We start from the raw sequence: 23,702 nt of genomic DNA, 5'->3' as shown, positions 1-23,702 counted from the left end.
TAGTGTACAGAAATACTACTGATTTTTGTATATTGATTTTGAAACCTGCAACTTTGTTGAAATCTTTTCATTTTAAATGTTTCTTAATGATTCCTTGGGATTTTCTACATACAAGATTATTTCACTTGCAAATGCAGATTGTTTTGCCTTTCCAATCTAGGTTCCTTTAATTGTATTTTCTTGCCTAATTACCCTACTAGAACTTCCAGTATAGTGCTGAGTAGGAGTGGTGAGAGTGTACCGCCTTGTCTTGTTCTTGATCTTATGGAGAAAGTTCACTCTCTTGCCATTAAGTATATTGCTAGCTATCGGTTTTTTGTAGATGCCCTTTATCAGGCTGATGAAGTCCCTTTCTGTTCCTAGTATGCTGAATGCTTTTATCATGAAGGGATGTTGAGTTTTGTCAGATATTTTTCTTGTATTTACTGAGATGATCATGTGGTTTTTGTTTTTTATTCTACTGATATCGTGTATTACACTAATTAATTTTTAGATATTTAACCAACCAATCCCACTTGGTCATGGTGTATAATCCATTATATACCTTGCTGGATTTGTTTTGTGAGTATTTTTGAGGGTTTTTGCATTCTTCTTGCACTCTTGCTATAAGTCTCTCATTTCATGGGCATGCACTCAAACAGAAGAATATATATTGAGTGGACATCAAACAGTTTTTACCTAGGAAGGTTTGTTTTATTGTGGAATAAAAATAGAATGTACTTGGGCATTTTAAATGTTTGAGTCTGTGAGGAAGAAGCTGAAATATTTTGTTTTGGTTTAGTGTGCAGATCATATTTGGAAAGATAACTGATATTTGAGTAAACTTCTGGGACAGGAGTATACACCAGAACTATACTGGAGAAGTTGATCTTAAATTGTTCTACACTAGGTGGCTGTGTCTGTTTCTGCCCCTTCCCTAGCTCACCCCAGATGATTGTTAAAGGTGAGGTTGTTCTAGCAAGCTAGAAGAGCCAGGAGGCATAATGCAAACTTTGTTTGCTTTGAGGATGGATATCCAAGATCATAGAATGTTACAATGGAACATTCAGTTAAAACACCAAGACAACAGATATCACAGTTTAAAGTAAAGGGCTTCACCATGATAAAAATCTTTTTCTAAAGAAGTGATAGAAAACAGGCTAGATGACTCTTAAACTCCTTCTTGACATTTTGAGTGGAAAACAGTCAGGAATTAGAAATGAGTGAAGAAAAATTTGAAAGAAAGCTGTTCTTTTGCCATGAGTCCTACCCCACCTCTACCCTCAAGAGAAGGTCTAGGAGGGTCTGAACTTTTAACTTAAGCTTAGGGAAAGGAGATTCAAGGGGTCTACACAGAGAGCTTAAGATATGTCTTCTGTATCTGAGGTAAAAAATGAGAGAGAGACCTACTAGTTGCTTTGATTGTGGTTCACTGGAGTGGTGGCCATGATAGGAGGTTATCTTTCCAGAACTGTGAGGCCATTGGGTAATACAGAAATTCCCTGACTTATGATAGTTTAACTTACGATTTTTAGACTTTATAGTGGTGCAAAAGCAATATTCATTCAGTAGAAACCATACTTCTAATTTTGAATTTTGATGTTTTCCCAAGTCAGCAATAATACAGCAGATACTCTCTCCAGATGCTGGGTAGTGGCAGCGAGTGCAGCTCCTAGTCAGTCATGCAATCATCAGGGTAAACAACCAATACACATATGACCATCCTGCACCCATACAACCATTCTATTTTTCACTTTAAATACAGTATTCAATAAATTACATGAAATATTTAACACTTTATTATAAAATAGGCTTTGTGTTCGATGATTTTGTCCAACTGCAGGCTAATGTTAGTGTTCTGATCATGGTAAAGTAGGCTATGCTAAGCTATGATGTTTTGTAGGTTAGGTGTATTAAAGCATTTTTGACATACAATATTTTCAACTTATTATGGGTTTATCAGGATGTAACCCCATGGTAAGTAAAGGAAGATTGGCACATGATTGTTTCTTGTGGACCAGATGTGGATCCAGACAGCAACCTGGTATGGGGTCATCTTGTTCGAGTCTGTGGGCTAGAGAGGCATAGAGACCTAAGACCTGAGTGGAGAGAAACTGGATTTCTAGGGGGTGAGGTAAAAAGGAAGTGACCATTCAGAAAAGAGTTACATTTGCTCTGCCAAATAATTTCAGATGAGAAATCTCCAAAATCTCGGAAGAACCATGTGAAATTGTGAGAGCTTGTGAGAAAAGTCAACATTAAACATGTAAAAAACAAAATCATAAATTCTAAACTGTATGACAGTATCAGGTAAGTAGAAACTTTTCTGCTCTCCTGACCTACTCACCCTTACTGTGCTTTAACTCTGGAGGGTTTGAAACTGTGAGTAGCCAGAGAAGGGACAGATAGGAGAGAAGAGACACTTTTCCTCCTTGACTTCAGACCCAAACCATAAGAAGGGGAGAAGATTCAACTTAAAAGCAGATTTGAAATTTTGACTATTACTTAAGGCTAGACATTTTAATGCTAATCTGAAAGTTTGATTTATGACTTGAAGTGACCCTATAACTTTGCATATTATTCAAGAGTTACCAGAAAATTCTTGAGGACTTCCCTTACCCTGACAGAAAACTCAGCAGACAAATGACACTACAGAGCTGGTTGAAAGGGACAATGGAAGACAAAAATGAAGTTGTTTTCTGCTGACACTCTATGTACTGCTTGATCGATATAACGTTTGCATAAGAATGATACATTTCCACTTCAGCTACAGGGTTGATTGCCAGATGCTGTTAAGTTTTATTCCAAATTTGATTTCACTACAATAATGCCTTATCTATATTCTACTTCCTACAAGGGGCTTTGTCTGACCACTCCAGTTAGATGATCTCAATCACCATAATGGATATATGTCCTTCTTTCTGGCCACTGAGCATTGAAACCACCTTCCTACATCTGGGAAATCTCACATTTCAAGAAGCAGAGCTCCCCTCCAGGGATAGAAGCTGAAATGTCAGGGACTCAAGTTCCAGGCTCTGTGCAGTGGATGTACAAGGATATCCAGCAATGGGAGGAAGCAGGGACTGTCTAGACTCCATTCTGGTACCAAATGGTGGTAGCAGAAGCAACACCCAGTTCCTAGAGGCAGGAATGACAGAGAAGGGGGCCTGGTGTTGTGGTGTGGGTGTGGAGCCTGCAGCGTCTGTGCCCAGTGGGCGACGTGGAGTTCTGCTGCGTGGGCTTGGCAACAGTTCCTGGCTCTGTAGCCACCACACTTGGTTCTCCGATGCTCTTGGAGATTCAATGAGCTCCTCAGTCATCTTCTTTTTTTTCTGAAGTAATTATAGATTTACAGAAAAGCTACAGGGATAGTGGAGAGAGTCCTCATATACTCTTACCCAGCTTCCCCTAATGTTAACATCTTATAGAACCATGGTACGTTTGCCAAAACCAAGAAACTACTATTGGCATGACTCTACTATCTAAATTACATACTTCACTTAGGTTTCACTGACTTTTCCATTAAGGTCACCTTTCTTTTCCAGGATCCAAATCAGGATACTACTTTTCTCTTGGTTGTCATATCTCCTGGGTCTCTTTTCATATGTGACAGTTTCCTATAGTCTTTCCTTGTTTTCTAAGAGAACTAGTCAGTTATTTTGCAGGATGTTCCTCAAGTTAGACTTTGATGTTTTCTCATGATTCAACTGAGTTATAGATTCTGGGGGAAAACACCACAGTGGTGAAGTGCCTCTTTCCTTTAAGTATTAAATATCAAGGGGTACATGGTATCCACATTACTCATCAGTGGCAATATTAACTTAGATCAGCTGGTTAAAGTGATGTCTGCCAGGTTTCTCCACTCTGAAGAGACCATTTTTCCCTTTCCACACTCTATTTGTTAGAAGGGAGTCACTTAAGTCCAGATCATACTTAGAGAAAGGGAAGTTAAGTTCCATCTGCTGGAGAGGACATATGTTCATATACCATATACTATTTGGAATTCTTCTGTAAAGGAATATTTGTCCTTTCTCCTCCATTTATGTATGTATTCATGTATCTATGTATCTATTCAGTTCTCAATCTAGCACAAGAAAAGGGCATTTGTTAGTAAAAATTCAGAGAGAAATCTTAGGGACAAGATCCCCTTCAGAATATGGTTTAAGGAAGGTAGACCAGATAAATGATTTACTTCTCTTGACCTCAGTTTTCAAGTTAAAGAACAGAACGTCACTGCTTTTATATATCATTCTCCTCTGTGAGACTATATTGAGGGGCACTGGGAGATTCAGAGTTTCTACCTCTAAAAACATCATGAAGATGAATTTGGTAATATATACTTTAGGGTCCCAGAAGGAACCCCCAAACTGGGTCACTGAGAAGTACTTAATAAGGACTCTATAGAGATGTGGGCAGGGTTCAGGAAAAATAAGTATGGCTCAGTACCCCCAGAGCTTGCAACCACAAGGAGCCATGGCTACTTCTTATGCAGAAGGGGCAAGGGAAGGAGTGGTTCCTGGAGGTGGACAGAGTGGCTGTGTGGCTATGAGAAGCAGCCAACCTTAGGGAGTGGAAGGGAGAGACCTGGGAACAAATACTCCATCCTACTCTCTCCTCTTCTTCTGATCCCCTGCCAGCAGCTGCCATCGACTAAACTTAACAGAAAGCCAAGGGCCAAGTCACTCTTGACTGAGTCTGTAGAGAGCAGCCTCCCCGGACAGACAGTAGGGTGGAGAGGGTGGCAAATGGATCTGGAGAAACACAAGGAAGGGACCAAGCACACAACAGGCAGATGGTTTGTGGCCGAGCCTGGCCTAGAACCCCACTTTTCTGACTTGTATCACCATGCTCTTTCCGCCTCATCGCCCTGCCTTCTCATCTTCTCCTGTCACTCTAGGCTGGCCGCTCCAAGTTTCTTCTCATGTTGCAGATGAAAGAGCATCTTAGCTTTGCAAACTGTGAGGGCCCCACTCTGGCCTACATTTTTCACAGTCCAGGAATGAAAGACCTGGGCCTTTGCTCCTGCTTTTCTTGGGTTTCCTCCCAGCTCTGGAGGCTAGAAGTCTATCTTATGGCCCCATCCTGACCTCTGATGGACTTGCTTCTAGATGGAGTGCTTGGCTAAGTAAGCCCCTCCTTACAAGCACAGGAAAGCCCCCAATAATTTTTTTTCAAAGGAAAAAGAAGCCTCAAATTGCTTTCCAAGTAAGTGAGGTTTGCATTCTTCCTGGAAAGAGTTTTCTTCTCTGAGGCTGCTATTGCCACGGTCAATTGAAAATTAGGAAGGCGCTTTCAGAAACGCTTGCCTATGCTTTGGAATGTAATTGAAAACAACTGTTCTACTTCTGCTGAATTGTGCAGGGAGTTGGAACTAATGCTGGCAGCTAAACAAGGAGGAGATGGGGGCAGAATGGTCTGGAGGAGAGGGTGGGAATAGTGGTTGGGTAAGGGCAGGGGAAAAACAAGGTTTACTGATTAGAAGAAAGGAAATTAATTGGAGGTTACCATATAGAATAAATTTCTGTCTGACTTGCCTTGATGGCAAAATAGGCCCTGGATGAGAAAAGCTGGGAGACTTTTTAGAGTGACAACATAGTCTCAGGTCCAGGCAGTAAGAAGGCAAGTCCAGGACAGGAACCCATTTCTTTAGAACAAATCATTAGAGACAGACATTGCCATCCACATTTTAAAGAGGAGAGACTAGTTCACAGAAGATATCCTCCCAGTCTTCAGAAGGAAAGTTCCCATTAATTTTCCAGTTATCAGTCTCACTTCAACAAGGAAGACAGAATTCATGCTAACATACCCTTTGTCTTTTGTTTCCTGCAGGCCCCATATTCTCTGGCCTTAGATTTTCTTCATGAATCATAATTTTAGTCCCAAGCAAGTGGCCCATATCAAGTGCAGATGCTGGCATAGTTTCTGCCAGCAAGGTCCACACCTGGAACAAATCCCTCCCTGAGCACTGTCTTTTCCAGCCCTGAAGGAATGGGAGCTGGGGATTCTTCCAGGAGATTTGACACATTCTTCCAGTGTCCTGACGAATCCAGAGAATCTGGGGGCTAAGTTCAAAAGACGGGGCTCTTAAATGCTTTCCCTTAAAAGAGACAGAACATTTTCCCTATTATATTGGAGACAGATCAAAGTTGATCACATTCAGAAGCATTAAAAAGGACATTTTAGGTAAGATTACAGCTGTCTTCCTGGAGCTTTTTATGGTTGTAACCTTAGGAATGAATGTGTAGAACTGATCTGAAGTCCTTCATGGTAGGCATTTGGGCTGAGAACCTGGGCCTCTGAGGAATCAACAATAGGCTGGGCTACAGAGAGATTTTTGATCTGCCCCATTTTCTGGTCTCCCATAGGAGTCCACAGGCCCAATTAATCCTCAAATGCGAACATTTCCTGTTCTTGTGCGGTTTACAAGAGGCATGTGACAACTAACACTTGAAACAGTGCCAAGAATATAGCAAGTACTTAATAAATGTCTTACATGTGTTAACTCATTTAATTATCACACTCTATGAAGTAGATACTCCTGTAGTACCTCATTTTTCTCATTTGTAAAATCTAAAGAGGCTGAGTAACTTGCTCAAGTTCATGTAACTAGTAAATGCTTATACAGATGCTGAGATGTGCTCTTCAGATCTCTCTTCAGGGATGAAGGACTTACACCTCCAGCTGCTGAGAGTGTGGCTGAACACAGCCCTTAGCCCTTTTTGGGAATGAACTTCGCTGAAGAGAGCCATCAAACCTAGGGCCATGCTCACTTCCCCAGGGCAATCCATATTCAGTGATTGATTGACAGAGCAGTACAAAAAAGCTCAGCCCCCTCAGTCCACTGCAGGATAATTCTGAAGGCCCATCTCAGCTTCAGAATCCTAAAGGGTTGACTCAGGCCTTCACTGAGATTGCACTGCAGCTTAACTTCTCCCTTAATTCAATCCTACTTATTTCCTTCTCCTTCCATAGTAGTTCCATTAAGAACACTCCCTAATAAATCTCTGGCACTCTGAAATCCTTGACTCAGAGTCCGCTTCCTGGAGAACACAAGCCATGATAGTGCTAAAGCTGCAATTTGAACTTGGGCATCTGACTCCACAGGCCATGCTCTTCCCCAATGCATTCTAATAACTCTCAGGAGAGGTATAATTGTTAAAGATGGAAGGTACCCTAGGATCAGCTAGTACTACCCCATGTTAGCACCTAGAATTTAAAACACTACTTAAAAATGTCTTGCCCATGGAAGATTCTCTGTTTTTTTTTTTTTTTTTCATTGAGAGGGGAAGTATGTACGGTGTTTGGACTAGTAAATTAGGAGGATCCCATCCCTGCATATGTTTTAATAATATGAGTAGAGATCTGTGGCCCATCTTCGTGGAATTGCAGTTCTCTATGGTTCTCTAATGAGCTTCTAAGAACATGAGTCCAGGGAAGGTCAGGCTCCTGAGAACTGACACCCTCATAAATGATGCCAGGAGGGGCAGACACTAGAAGGGCAGAAGCCACCACTGGTTTCTCCATTAGGGCTTCTAGGTGTGGAATCCTTGGAAAAATGCTGAGAGATCATCCATTTACTGTCTTCACAAGACTTCTCATAGAATTGGGTCTTTTAGACCCAGAAATAATAGTGGTCATGCAACCCATCTTCATCTTCTATGGACAAGGACACTGAAATATGGAGGAACAGAGGGCTTCCCCAGCTAGCCAGTGGCAGAAATGGCTCTGGAATACTGCACCTACACTGCCACTCAAAGGTTCTTTATACTGCTCTGCTCTTTCATTTTGAAATTTCACAAAATAGTTCCAATATTATGAATGTGCCAGAGACAGTTGGTGCACAGTGATTATTCCATGTGTTCCTCTAACACTTCCCAGCTTTCTTTGCATTTAGGTTGGAATCACATGGCTATCTGGCTTGAACTGTGAGTACAAATGGAGTATGTGCCTCTTTCAGGCTAGTGAGTTCAGATCCGTGTTCCTTCTCCATCCTTCATGTGCTCTGTCAAGGAGAACTTGGAGATCAAGTGGAACATATGGCAAAGCTACAAGGTAGAGGAAAGCCTCCCAACTCACAGGAGACTTTGCCTGAGCATGAAATTAGCCATTGCTCTCTGAAACCACCGAGGTTTCAGAAGTTTGACTTTTGACACAGTTAGAATTCACTACCCCTAGGCAATGGGCTTCTAATTCTGGGCCAGCTTGCCTGAATAAGACATAAGGAGCAAGATGTGGCAACAGCAGCCCACCATTTGGGAAAAGTCAATAGGAATGTGACACTCATCACTTGGACACCTGTTGCTCAACTCAGAGACAAAAGGTCTGAGAGAAGGCAGGAGTTCCAAGATTGAGAAAAGAAAACTTGTTTCTACTTGAGTGCACCTTCCTATCCTTCAGGAACTCAGGTTTCCATAGATGTAGAGAAGGCTGAGTTAGGCAGCTCTGGTGTGTTCTTCCCCAGTTCTCTTTCTACATCCAGGGATGGGTTGTGGCCACATTGCATTTTTAGCCTGGGCCCAGCTGCATCCCCTCTTGCAAGTGCACCAGGAACTGGTAGGAGGAACTGAGCCAATGAGACTTCTCTATGAAACTTCTGCTCCAGACCTCACCTCATGCCCCCACCTACAGTGGGCATCTCAGGACCTGGCTCTGAACTGAGAACACACACCACTTTCTCCTGGTGGGTGCAGCTGTGACTCCAAACGAACCCCTGAAATAAGACAGAGGAAAGGCAAGGCAGCCTCTCTGCCAGGCTGTTGGTCTTGTGGCTATAACTGGGTGACTTTTGGCTCTAGGATCTCAAAGTAAAACATGGGTTGCTGGCCCTGTTTTTGAATTGTGGCCAGCTGGCCTTGTAGTCTTTACATATCCTGCCACTGAGCCTGGCACACCCACAGTTGTGAGGTCCACCAATGGAGAGCGGGGTTGCCTGTGCCATTCTATCTCTGCAGGTGGGATCTTATTTCAGAGTGACTCCCCCATGGTTGATCATGGACATACATCCCAGCATTAGCAGTGCAAGGCCAGGCTTTCACACCCTCACCTCACGTAGCTTTAGATAAGGCTGAGTATTTAAGGTCATGGTTAGTGGTTTCACTGCATGCAGACTTTTCAGAAAACGGGATGTGATACAGCTGGAAGGTGATTCTGTGGTGGTTGATCATATACATTAAGTGAGAAATGACAATAACTTTGCTGACCTCTTACATTTTCACTAGTAATGACACAGTCTTCACTAGGTTCTGGTAGATATAATAATTAGCATAATTAGCTAATCCACCAAACTCCCAGCTTTTTATGTATAAAATCAAGGAGTTATTGTCACAAACACTTTGTTATTTTCCTGACATTTATCTTTGAAAAATCTAATGTGTTTTAATTGTTCAAAGATTAAAGCAATATAATAGAAAGAGAAAGTCATTTTCTAGTCCTAAATCTCTAACAGGCAAATGAACAGTTTGACATCTATTCTCCCATGTTCTTATGCTTACATATATCCACATATTTTAAAAAATATAAATGGGATCATGCCATATATATCACTCTGTAATTTCAATTTTTATTTCATTTCAATATACTGGGACATTTTTCCACATCAATGGGATCTACCTCATCTTTTAAAAAATCTACAGTGTTTTACTATGTGGATGGACCACGATTTATTTACCTAATTCTCCACTGAGACACCAGGTTATTGTCATTTATTTATTATTATGACCAATACAACAATACGCTTCTTTATACAGTATATCTTTATACATCTGTCATATAATTTCTTTAGGATAAATTGCTAGAATTAGAAATATTGGCTCAAAAGGCATGTTAAGTAAAGTTTTCAAATTGTGAATAGATTATCTTCCAAAAATGTTCAACAGTTTATATTCCTAGTGACCAGTGTGAAAATACCTGTTCTGTCACACCTTTAGATCACTGACTATTACTAAACCAATTACTCTGAGAAGTTTAGATAAATCTTGCTTTTAAAAATTTGCATTTCTTTGTTTATTATTGGATTTAAGCAGTATCTTTTCAAATAGTAGTGGTTATTTCTATTTTATCTACTAATGGTTTAATTTCTGTCCATTTTTCTTTTCTTTATGTTTTCTTACTGATAGATAAAAAGTTCTGTATATCATACAAATATTAAAACTTTCTGACATATAAGAGATATTTTATAACATTTTTCATTAGTGTCTCTTATTGAAAGATATGAATTAAAGTTTTCTGTACTTCTGTAAAAGCAAAGTCACAAAGTTAATCTTCTGCTTGAATGCTTCTGGCTTTGTGATGCACTTGGAAAAGCCCTTTTCAACTCAATATAAAACTAGTCTACATTTTCTTCAAGTACTTTTAAATGTAAAGAGAAAAGAACTAATGAATATTCTTTCATCACATAAAAAACAAATTTCTCCAAAATGGATTTAACTTATTTCTTTAGAAAGCAGACAGCCAATCATTCCACTGTTACATATTGAAATGTCAAACATTAAAATATTCCAGTTACTTTTAAATTCATCTTTATGTTTTATATTTAAAAACAAATTATACATGTATGGATTTTAATTTAGATCCTATATTCTGCTTCATTGATTTCAATTTCTATACTTAATTTAAATCCAGAGTGTTTTAATTGCTGTGGTTTTAAAGTATCTTTTGACACCTGGGAGGGTGGATTTCCACTCACTCATCTTATGATGCACTTACTCTTCCAAATGAAAATTAAAATCAATGTAGATCCCCTACAACCCCCACCCCAAATTGCTACTAGGGCTTTATTAGAATTGTGTCAAGTTTGTAAATTAATTTGGAAAGAATTGTAATTTATATGAGATTGAATCTTCCTAAACAGAAATGCAATATAGAAATTCAATTATTTAAATCTTTCATGTTTTTCAATAACTTTTTTTTTCCCATGGAAATCTTAGGAAAATATAACTCTAAAAAAATCCTATTTGTTAATGTTGCTGTTAATAGCAAGGTGTATGTGTCTTTTGAATTAATTTTTATTTTGTGGTTGGCTTTATTCCTCTGATAACTATGTAAGTTTAAAAAGCTAAAGCTCTAAACGTTCTTAGAAACAATGAACAATACATATACGGAAATTTAAAAATATATGTGCAGTGAAAAAAAATGAGCTCTCAAGCCATGAAAGACGTGGAAGAAACTTAGAAGACATATTACTAAATGAAAGAAGCCAGTCTGAAAAGGCTACAAACTGTATGATTCCAACCAAATGACATTCTGGAAAAGGCACAGCTACAGAAACAATAAAAAGATCGTGGGTTTGGGGAGAGGGAGGGAGGGAGGTATGAATAGATGGAGCACAGGGGATTTTTAGGGCAATGAAATTATTCTGTATGATACTATAGTGGTGGCCACATGTCATTATACATTTGTCAAAGCCCATAGAATGTACAACATCAGAAGTGAACCCTAATGTAAACTACCGACTTTGGTTGATAATAATGCGTCCATGTTGGTTCATCGATTGTACCAAATATGCCACACTGATGAGGGATGTTGAGGGTAGGGGAGTATATATGTGTGGGTGGGGAGGACTATGAGACTATAAAATCTGTATTTTCTGCTCAAATCTGCTATAAACCTGAAACTGCTCTTAAAAAATTAAGTCTATTAAAAAAAAGAATATGAAAGAAAGATTCTATTTGTAATAGCATAAAACTATTGTTGGAACTTTGTAAAATATTTAAAACACCTAAACTATTTCTGATATATTCATAATTGTTTGATATTAAAATATTTTTCTTCTATCTGAACATCTTCCTAAACTTTCTCTTATTAGTTCTAATTGTTTTTGAGGTATAATCATATTGCAAATGATGATCACCTGTCACTTCTTTTGTGATAGTTCAACCTGTTACTGAATTTGTTAGGACTGTCACAAAATTGTGATAATAGTGTAAAACTGGTCATGTTTATATTATTTCTGATGGAATGTACAATACTAGAGGCAGTTCCATTTAAGTATGTGTGTTATCTGTTTGACAAAATCTTGTCAAAATAAAGAAACTTCCTCCTGTATCCAGTTTTAAAAGTTTATGTATATGTATATGTGTGGTTATTTTATCAGAAATAGATGCTGAATTTCATTGACTGTTTTTGATATCAATCCAGATATAGTTTCTTTCCTTCAATATAATAATATAATAAATTCTATTAATTGATTTTCCAAAATATATTGAATGAATAGATCATCATCCTTGCATTCCTGGAACAAACGAGTTGATTCTGATATATTTTTAAAATATATTACTATATCCAATTTTCTCACATAATATTTAAGATATTTGCCTGTATATCCTTAAGTGAGATTTGTCTATACTTTTCTTTATTATGTACTATTTTTGTCAGGTTTTATGACATAGGTGTTATGCTGGCTTCATAGGTAACTTCGCAAATCATTTTTTTTCTTTTAAAAAATATTTGAAGTATTACTCTAGGTCACATCCCAGAAACAAAGTGAGAACCCTTCTTATTGAGCATGCAGCCATTCTGTATTAGTTATTTATTGATATATGAAAAATTACCCCAAAACTTAGTGGCTTAAAATAGCAAACATTTATTACCTCACAACTGTTATGGGTCAGGAATTCAGGAGTGGCTTAGCTAGATGGTTCTGGCTCCTGATCCCTCATGACATTAAAATTAAGATGCTGGTCAGAACTGCAGTCACCTAAGACTTGACTGTGGCTGTTACCTTGTGGCCTCAGTTTCTTACCAGATGAGTTTCTCCATGGAAGCTGCTTGAGTGTCCTTATGACATGACAACTGGCTTCTCCCAGGGGAAGCGATCCAAGACAGAGTGAAACAATAATGTCTTTTATGACCAAGCCTCAGAAATTATATATTACCATTTCTCACATATTCTATTGGTCACACAAATTCTGTGTGGGAGGTGACTACACAAGGATGTGCATACAAAAAGGCAGGGATCATTGAAGACTATTTTGGAGGCTGGCTATCATACCCCATCTCTCTCCTCTATGTTTTGGACTCCTTTCTCTGAGACACCACTCTTGATACCCAGAAGAACATTATCTGTGAGTACTATTGTAATTAAACCTTTATAAGTAAGATGATGCTCAGATGTCATCTTAAGTAACTGGGGTAATTGTGTGTATGTACATGCATGTGTTCAGTCCTGGTGACCAGACACAACTTTCTGCTTGGTGAGTATGGATTGCTGTTTATGAATATTATAACTCCAATACTTTTTAATGACCTATCTTCAGTCCAGAAGTTATTTGGAAATACTGTTTAGAAAGGGTGATATGTCTGGTGAGTAAGAATTTTCCCCCAGACTCTTCTCTACTACCACATTCCCTCTTTAAAAGGAACATAGAATTCAATATGAAACTAAGAACTTCTTCAGGGATGGTATTATCTAATGTTGGGTATGTATAATGCTTGCCCATTTTGGAAAAATTGTCTTGTGTACATGCTTATTCAGAACACAGAGAGCAAAAAGAGAAACATTTACTCTGATATTATGTGACTTCTGAGGCTAAGTCATAAAAAGCATTGTTGTTTAACTCTCTCTTGGGTCACTGGAGAAGCCAATTGCCATACGATGAGTGTGTATGTGTGAATGCTGGAGAGGGTGTGGAGAAAGGGAACCCTCCTACACTGTTGGTGAGAATGTACTTTGGTGCAGCCATTATGGAAAACAGTATGGAGACAGTATTCCTTAAAAAACTAAAAATAAACTTACCCTATGATCCAGTAATCCCACTCTTGGGTATACACCAGGAGGGAACTAATTTGAAAAGATACATGCACCCAGTGTTCATAGCAGCACTATGTGCTATAGCCAAGACATGGAAACAACCTAAATGTCCATTGACAGATGACTGGATAAATAAGTTGTGGTAAATATATACAATGGAATACTACTCAGTCATAAAAAGAATAAAATAATGCCATTTGGAGCAGCATGGATGGACCTTGAGATTGTCATACTAAGTGAAGTAAGCCAGAAAGAGAAAGAAAAATACCATATGATATCACTTATATGTGGCATCTAAAAAATGATGCAAATGAACTTATTTACAAAAAAGAAACAGACTCACAGACAGAAAACAAACTTACGGTTATGGGCTGTGGGGGCAAGGAGGGGTAGAGGGATAAATTGGGAGTTCGAGATTTGCAGATATTAGCTACTATATATAAAATAGATAAGCAACAAGGATCTACTGTATAGCACAAGGAACTATATTCAATATCTTGTAATAGCCTATAAGGAAAAAATGTGGAAAGGAATCTATATATATGTATAACTGAGTCACTATGCTGTACACCAGAAATTAACACAACATTGTTAATTGTTTCTTTTTTCAACATTGTTAATTGTTAATTGTAAACTGACTATACTTCAAAAGAAGAAAGAAAGAAAAGAAAACAAATCTCTTCTCTGTCATCAAGGGCTTTGTAGATACTGTTTAATGATCGTTAGGTCCAGGTGGCCTCTAGGATCTGTTAGTCTCCAAATAATGATGAAGACCTTCACCGATGTATTCCTGGCACCCATGAGACTAGTTACCCATTCATAAACCTTGACTTAGGAAGGCACTCCATGTTTCCAAGCACATACCCCCGTGCCCTAGGTGAACTATAAAATTGTCCCAATGGTCCCTCCATGCTTTAGAGTGCAGCTGTGAGTGCTTCCAGATTGTCATCTGCCTGGTCCTACTCTGTAAGTTACCCATAATAAACTGATTCATTAAGAAAAGAAAAAGAAAACCTGTGTGTGTTTGTGTGTGTGTGTGTGTGTGAGAGAGAGTGTGTTAGAATTTCTCCAGGGTGAAGGGAAAGAGTCGGATTATTTTACTTGAAACTTGGCATTTAATACCATTTGCTTTCCTCTCTCCACTTAGAATGTTACAGTATTAGAAAACTTTTTAATCAGATAATAAAGGTTGAGTGAGTCTCTCCATTTCCCCATTCTCCTTATGTGTATTCTACCCGCAAACAACCTCTCTGTCTATATAGATTCTTGTATTAGGTTATTTGCTGAACTGACTTAAAAGATATCTTTAAAAACTAAGTCGACTGGTTTTTATTCATTTATTTTTGGTGCAGAGAAAGTTTACCTTTTCAAATTATTTGGTCAGATATTTTTTTCTCTACCCATCCTATCCAACTATTATTCTAATAATTCAGGACTTATCCCACTTTATGTTCTAAAAAGCATTTCTTAATAACTTTTCCAGTTGTGGAAAGTACCCTATTTTATCTTTTTTATCTTATCTGGAAGCTTCTTTTTCTTGCCTCATTCCTCTACCTTACCAACTTTGTTTTCACATCTACCATTTTCAACCTTTTTAACACTATATTTGAACAATAACCAGGAATGGAAGGAAAGAGAGAATATGTCAAAGGGAGGCTTCCAAGGAGAGCTACTGAGTGAGAAGAACTGAGATACAGGAGAAGTTTTCCTATTTTACTAAAGTGTCTCCAGGCATTACAAAGATTACATTCCCAGCTCAATTCCTTTTATTCTATAATCTTTGTTTGCTTGTTTGTCTTTGGTGCAAAACCATTTCTCCATGTGAAACCTTGTAGGCAGAGCAGATTAAGAAAAATAAGTCATTTAAATTGATAATCCATATGGAGTTCAGATTCTCACATACTGGGGCTACCCTTACCCAAACTCCCCATTCCCTTTCACGGTGCCCCCTGGGGTTGGGCGGTGGTATTCCTTCAACTCTCAGTAATCTGCAGACTATAGTTTACAAATCACTAGACTAGATAGGCTCTGAGCTCTCTCCTTGCTCTGAAATGCTGTGTGTCCATTCTGTCCTTATGTTTCCTCCCCTCAATCTAAATCATGCTCATCTTTTGAAGCTCATTTTCTCCAGTCCACACCCCTGACCTCACATGAATGTATCTGTATCATCCTCCCTGGTGCTTTTGCCCATTCTGTTCCCTCTACTTCAACTTCCCTTTCCACCTGAAGAAGTGTAGAATTTTCAGGTAATAGGTTGTATTCTAGTTTGGAGCATCAAAATTCTGAAGGAAAATTGTAAGAAAATTGGGTCTAGACAGTAGAAGGTAATACTATTTGAGGTAGGCACTTAGTTCTGCCTCAGAAGAGAATTAGCAACACACACAAATATCAACCCACGTGTACATAAAGTGATTTCATAGCTGCTTTCCTGTCTAGCATTCCTGACTTCTATGATCAGAGTTGTTTCTTGTCTGACAGCAGGGGATGGAGTGAACTGGAGCAGGCAAGACTAGAGTCAGGGACAGAGTGTTCTATTTCTTGGTCTGTTAGCTCCATAAAGTAAAAGCCACAAAAAAAGTGATATCCACCGAGGCATCTTTGCTTTGACTCCCGGTGACATGTCTAAGTGGGTCTTCCATTTCAGCACAGAACTGGGGAATCTGAAATCACCTCAAGTAAGCACTTAACTTGGCAGATGGTGCTTTTGAACTCTTGGCTTCTCTTGGAATTTTCCTCACAATCTCCATTCCTCTATCCCTGAATTCGTTTAAATATTCATGTAACATTTTGAACTTTTTAAAAGCACTTCCACATCCCCAATATCATTTCATATTTCTATCAGCTTAGTAATGGGAGAAATTATCTTCATTTTATAAACTAGGAAATTGACTTACAGCAAGTTAGATGACTTGCTAAGATTAGATACAATAACTAATATTAGTGGCACAACCGTAACAGAAAAGTGATGAACTGAGAGCTGAGACTGGTATGACATACATATGTTCATATTGTTAATATGATTATATGGGAACAGCCCACTCCCTTCCACCAATGCCCTACAGCCAAGCAGACCTACATCCTCCCTGGCAACTCACAATCTAATCAATGTGAAAATCTCCACACAAAAGAAAATGTTCAGACTAATCATCTTTGTTTCTTAAGACATGGATCTGGGGGACACTGGACATTTTGGATGGCTTAGAAGTTGGCATAATAAGGACAAAATAGGTTTTCAAAATTGGCTAGAGACAAATAGGCCAATAGAATATGGTAACCAGATTTTGCACGTCTAAAATACATTCCTATTTAAGAAAGAGAAACTTTCTAAATCAGCTCAAAGCGTACAAGATGGAAATAAAGGTCTTATGCCAAAACTCCAGCCACCACTAAGTCTGTTCAGTTCCCTCAAAGTCAGCTCGGCAACGTGACAGAGCGTGCCTCTCATCCCTGCCCAAATGCTGGGCCCCACCATTTCACAGGCAGAACTCTGGCACCTTTCAGAAGATCCGTGTTTGTAAGGGAGAGGCCAGGGTAGGATGGGGGGCTCTGTGAGAGGGTGTGGGACCTGGTCTCTATGCTCAGAGGCACTGCTGACGTCAAACCCTTACTTCCCTCCCACTCAGACTGGAGCAAGCACACAGAAACTCCCTTTTGCAGCTGTGCAAACTGTTCTTAAGGAACTCTAACACACCCTCTACCCCCTACAGCCATTCCAAATCCACAGTTTCATTGGCCATATTCAGAGGAAAATAAAAAAGCTGTCTATTTCCCAGTTGGCCTTTTTTCAATCAGATGAAATTAAAATGAAGCCTGAAGTTTAAATGAAATGTTCTTCCAGTTTATGCTCTGGAGTTTCCACACTCCTTCCTCCTCAGCCTCATTAGGGCAGGCTGGCCAGCTGAAGGCTTTTCTTCATGTCTCTTAAGGAACATTCTGGAAAGTTGGCTATAAGGCTGCATTTCTGTCTAATATGCATCTGCTTCAGGCTTCAGAGGTGCCTGCTTACCCTTCCTGGTGGAATGTGGGACATTAGGAATCTATTCTAAAGTCTGGCCCTGTAGAAGGGAGGGGAGGGAACAAAGTTAATCAGATTTACCCCAGGTCGTATTAAAAGCCCGTTGTCCCCAATGGTCCTGTGATACACAGACTGCCCAGCTTCTTCTCCCCCAGTTATAGGGGAGAAGAAGGCCATTCTCCTTGGTGGGAATAAATGGTGGAATCTGCACCTTTCAATGAATCCTCAGGTGGGAAGGGGTAAAATGCCTCTCCCAAGTGCCTCTAAACTGTACTCCTGAGAGTTTGACACCAAGAGTAGTGTTAGAGGGGAGAATGTGTGGTAGAGTGTGTGCTTAGCACACACAAGGTCCTGGGTTCAATCCCCAGTACCTTGTCTAAAATAAATAAATAAACCTAATTACCTCCCCCCACAAAAACATTTTTTGAAAAAAGAGTAGTGTTAGAATTAAGAGATACAAACTACTATGTATAAAATAAATAAGCAATAAGGATATATTGTACAGCACAGGGAATATGGCTAATATTTTATAATAACTATAAATGGAGTATAACCTTTAAAAATTATGAATCATTATTTGACACCTGAAACTTATATAATATTGTACATCAATTATACTTTCAATAAACAAACTCATAGAAAAACAGATCATATTTATATTACCAGAGGGTGTGGGGATTGGATAATTGGATGAAGGTGGTCAAAAAGTACAAACTTCCAGATATAAGATAAGTAAGTAATAGGGATATAATGTACAACATGATAGATACAATTAACAGTGCTGCATATTATATATGAAAGTTGTTGAGAGTAAATCCTAAGAATTCTCATCATAAGAAAAAAAATCTTTTCCTTTTTTTAAAATTTTGTATCTAATATGAGATGATGGATGTCACTAATCCTATTGTGGTATTCATTTCCTGATGCAAGTCAAATCAGTACACTGTACACTGTAAACGTATACAGTGCTATATGTCAATTATATCTTAATAAAACTGGAAAAAAGTGAAAGTAAAAAAAAATACTAAATGTAAAGAAAGAAAGAAAGAAAGTTCAAATTTTTTTAAAAAGTGGCATTAGAGGTTTAGGGACAGAGGGAATATGGAGCTCTCCTGTTACTTCTAACTCCGAGTGCCCTGCAAATCCCAGTGGTTCTTGGGTGTGTACTGGAGTCATCTATCAAGCCTTCTAGAAATATGGTTGCCATACTCCAAGCCCAGATCTTCTAATCCAGTAGGAAGGGCTCTGCAGGGCCTTAGTTAGCATTTGCATAATCTGAAAAGTCCTACAGTGATTCTCCTGCAGGTAGTTTCCTGTATTTGACAGTTTTCTCAGCTGGAATGGGTGTCAAAACCACCTCAAGGGTAGAATTCTAAAATCATTGGGAAAAAAATTCTTTTAGGTAGAAATCTTCGTACAAAGGTAAGGAGATAGCCAGTTTAAAAAGACTGGAGGATATAAAACCAGGAAGAGTTACAGTATACAGGAACAAAGGTCTTATTTGTAGACACATGGAGTAGGGCTGTTTTTCTAGGAAAATGACCTTAGCCCACAGCAATAGTCACTGAATAAAATGAACTGTACTCTAGCCACAGAGACAGTACCCAGCTGGGGGTGGAGAGAACAAAAAGTCTCATCCCCAGAGGCTGAGTAGGTGGGTAATATAAAGGAGCAGGGATACATGTAGACAAACACTATATGTCTCAGGGAAGGAACGTGGGTCAATCAGCTCCGATAACTAGTGGCATTAGGCACCTTGAATATGTTCCAGTTGTTAAGACTTTCATTTATTCTGTCACTAAGGATTATTGACCACCTGCTATATGCCAGTCCCTAGATGTTAGATTTTGGAGGATAGTGACAATGCCACCAGAACTCCTTTTTCCTGATCATTTCTCTTCTTGCCTTATTTTTATTTGGCTTTAGTTTTTCATTTAGATTCCTTCCACGTGGAAGAGAAGTTGCCTTCTGTTGCCCCTAATTTACATCCTTCAGCTCAGAAACTCCAAGGAAAAAGGGAGCTTCTTTCTCCCGGCATCTATCAGCCATCCTGGGGAAAATATTTGGAATGGCTCTGCTTGAATCACATGCCCAGCCACGGTAGATGATATTTTCCTTGGTGTGGGGATGGTCATACCAATATATGCATTCTTCATTCCACATGTTCATCTGCCAACATGGCTGACACTCCTTCCACCAAAGGTTGTGGGGTCCTATGTTCCCTCCCTTTCTATCTGAGTAGGGGCTGTGATGGCTCCAACCAACAGAATACTGTAGAAATGGTGACATGTGATTCTCAAGGCTAGGACATCAAAAGGAATCAGTGTACACCTGGCATACACTCTCTCACAGGATATCCATCTTTCGATCCCAGCCTCCACGTGGTGAGGAAGCTCAGGCCACAGGGAGAGGCAACACATAGGCACACCAGCATCAACATGCAGACCTGTGAGTCAGTGAGCCTGCCCCAGCCTTCAAGGCTTCCAGCTGTGACCCCAGACACTGCATAACAGAGACAAGCCATCCTGCTCTGCCCTGTCTGAATTCCTGATGTACACAGCATCCAGAGGTGGTAATAGATTATTATTTATGTTTTAGGTCACAAACTTTTGAGTAATTTGTTGTGCAGCAGTAGATAAATAATCGTCTACTGGGCCAGTCTCTGTTGCTTGGCAAATGGAGCATTGTGAGCAGGGAAGCAAATGTGTTACTGAAGAAGAGATGTGAAAGGTTGCTGGGTAGACAAGATGAATACATACCACAGCCCACGACAATTATCCTAAGATAAGTCAATTCCCCATGAGTGTATAAATATATGTGTACGTGGACAATTGAAGCCAGAGTCATTACTATTTAGCAAATGGAAAAGGATCTTAATTTTACTAATCCCATTGGCTACATCGTGAGAAGTCTAGTATTACCCAGGTAATATATGTCTGTTTTCTTTGACTTGTTGCTTAGGCAATGATTCTTGATTTAGCACAGCCTGAAAAAAAGGATTTCAGAAAGGTTTGGAGCACAAGTTGATGTTCAGCTGTGTCACCTAGGAAGCTGAGCCTGAAAGCTAGTTTAAGAAACAGGCACTGCAGTGGTCTTCAAGGAGAGACCATACATGGAGGGGTGGTGGGGGATTCCTTTCAAGAAAGAACTCTTCTTTCCCAGTGTAGCTTCCCTCTGTCTACTCAGCTCTGAGCAATTCAGGAGCATTTTCATTTGTCTCCTGCAGGTCATGGTTAATTTGGATAACCACAGGCTGAGCCCTAATTCCTTACTAGCAAAAAAAGTATACTCTCTGGAAGTTCCCGAAGAGTGGCTTTTTTAGTTTTACTTCTTTTTTAAAGAGGCAACCAAAGTATATTCTCAAAGTTAATTGTGTGCAATTATTTTTATAGACTTCTGATAAAAATTTCCCTAAATAGACCCATTTTGAAAGCTCAAAACACAGAAGAGGGAAACCATTACTTAAGCAGTATCTAAGATAAGCTCTTTCTCATAGGAAAAAACAAAGTTTACTCTGCAATCAATTTAAATGACAGCCACCAGAGAAACCAGATACTGGGCTTCAGGCTTAGGGCCTGAGAAACTAAATTATAACACCTGCCACCTGCATCAGGGCTCATCTATAAAGAAGAAATAAAAACAGTAGACATGAATGTTGTGTCTCTGACAAAGGCAGGCTTTGGGGAAGAGGAAAAAGGTGAAGTTCGCTGACCCCCAGCTCTCTAGTTGGATGGAGTCACAGAACTGAATGCATCCTCTGGCTCCACTTCCTTTCAAACAGAGAGTGGTTGCCAATAAAAGAGAACACATTTTGCCCTGTCCCTCTATGAAGTTAAATTTCTCATCTAAAGCCACAGGAAAACAGAAGAGACACAGTTCATTTCATAATTCAGTAGGTTTGGGATCCTGCTTTCTGAATTTGTAATGAGAGTGTTCAATTATGTCTATCTTGGCCAGGTTTTTTTTTTTTTTTAAGTTCTAGATTTTGAAAAATTGTGGTAACATTTATGTAACATAAAAATTACCATTTTAACCATTTTAAGTGTACATTAATGCTGAACATTCACACTGTTGTGTAACAATCACTACCATCTATCTCTAGAAGTTTTTCATCTTTTCAAACTGAAATCCTGTACTCATTAAACAAAAACTGTCCATCCTCTTCCCCCCAACCCCTGGCAATCACCATTCTACTTTGTCTCTATGAATTTAACTATTCTAGGTATCTCATATAAGTGGAATCATACAATATTTGTCCTTTTGTGACTGGCTTATTTCACTTAGCATATCCATGTTAAAGCATATGTCAGAATTTCCTTCTTTTAAAGGCTGAAGTAATATCCATAGAATGTATATACCATATTTGGTGAGTTTTTTAAGTGGGGGGTTATCTTCTGCACTGATAATCTTCAGGATAGCCTTTCTCATCTTTATCATCTTTTCAATATTAAACATTGGTTTAAAGATGATTTTTTCTTCTATGTTTTATCATCATATCTGGTGGAACAGTATTCCTGGGGCAGGAGGTGAGGGATGGGAGGGGAATGTTCTACCTCCAGATTCTAAAGTGGCCTATCAGGTTATTCTTTCTTCGTGGTTGGAAACGCAGGAAGCAATCATTTTTCCTTTACTTTGGAGAGTATGTCCCAGTCTGCCTCAGACTACTGGGAATCTAAAAATTTTACTGATGTGGCCTTCCTTACAAACTTCAAAAGATTTATCTCACCTTCTCTGGCATGCGTGTGTCTCATCAAAGCCTCCAATGAACTAGTCACTTTATGCTCCTCTGGTCTTATTAACATGATGCCATCGACACAGTAGACCAACGTGAGGTTCTATGGGACGTCTAGTTCTTTTCAGACTATATTTTAAGAGAGAATGAGAGAGTTCCCAAAGACCTGGGGAAAGACAGTTAGCAGGCTTATTATTCCTCAGTAGGCAGGAATGGGACCACTTTTGCTGGCTCAGAAGGTTTAGAGAAGTCTAGGGAGCCAATATTTTGGATGGCATCAACCAAGATGTTCCTATTCCATGTTTCTAAATCTCATTCTTTCCCAAAAAGGGCTGCAACCTTGGCATCATATTATGTCTTAGTTGGGAGTTTAACTTTCCTTGGAGTCAACTATAATGTAAAATAATTCCTGGGGCTGCTTCTCAACTTTCTCAGTCCTCCCACTGTAAGAGACACCCCTTTATGTACCACCAAAGGGGGTGTCTCTCTGGCATTCACTCTTGGCTTATAATTATCAGTTAATTACTCTCAGCTCTTTAGTATCTTTTCCTAGATCATCAAGTTTAGCAATAGCCATCCAGTTCCATTGTTCTTATTATTTCCCTCGTATTTCTCAAATACCTGATACATAACACCACCTAATGAATTCCTTTCCACCAGTATATCATCCCAGCTCATCACTGGTTGAAAATTTTAACAATTGATTTGTTACCGGTACCAGGGGCTATCTGTTGCTGCTCACTGTCACCAGCCATGTAAGTGTTGGGTGATTAAATTCCAAAATCTCGTATCAGTGTTTGATATTGAAGGCACCTGCCTGCAGCACTCCCAGTGGCTGGGAGTAAGCACTTCATTCCTGAAGACTAACAGTGCATCACAGTGTCTATCAAGTGATTTTAAATTCTTACTTCAAAACAGAGCAACTTGATTCAACTTCAGAAAAAGCTTATTGAGGGAAAAATCCTTCCCCTGGAAGTTTCTTGTGAAATAAACGTAGATCCTTAACTATTATTTTGTTGGAAAAGCAGAACTCTTTTGTAGGCAAGTAATCAGTGAATGATGTTTATTAAATGACTACAATGCTCTTTGTCATTCCATTCGGCATAAAGAGAGAAAAAAAAATCTTACAGATTTCTAAGTGTGTCTTCAAAGAAACACAAGTGATTTTGGGTTACAGTTGCCAATATTTAGATTGAGTTTTGAAGTAGTAATTCCACTGCTATTATGAA

General features: G+C 39.0%; 1 protein-coding gene across 3 annotated transcripts in view; it reads right to left on the bottom strand.

Annotated features, from left to right (window-relative positions):
* SNX18 (sorting nexin 18) overlaps window positions 1–23,702 on the bottom strand; it is a 234,912-nt gene that overhangs the window by 22,480 nt on the left and 188,730 nt on the right. The gene's annotated exons all lie outside the window — the stretch shown is intronic.

Source organism: Camelus bactrianus, chromosome 3 (genome assembly GCF_048773025.1).
Source record: "Camelus bactrianus isolate YW-2024 breed Bactrian camel chromosome 3, ASM4877302v1, whole genome shotgun sequence".
Classification (NCBI taxonomy): Eukaryota; Metazoa; Chordata; class Mammalia; order Artiodactyla; family Camelidae; genus Camelus; species Camelus bactrianus.
Note: the sequence above shows the minus strand (reverse complement) of the source record. Positions and strands in the feature narration are given on the sequence as shown.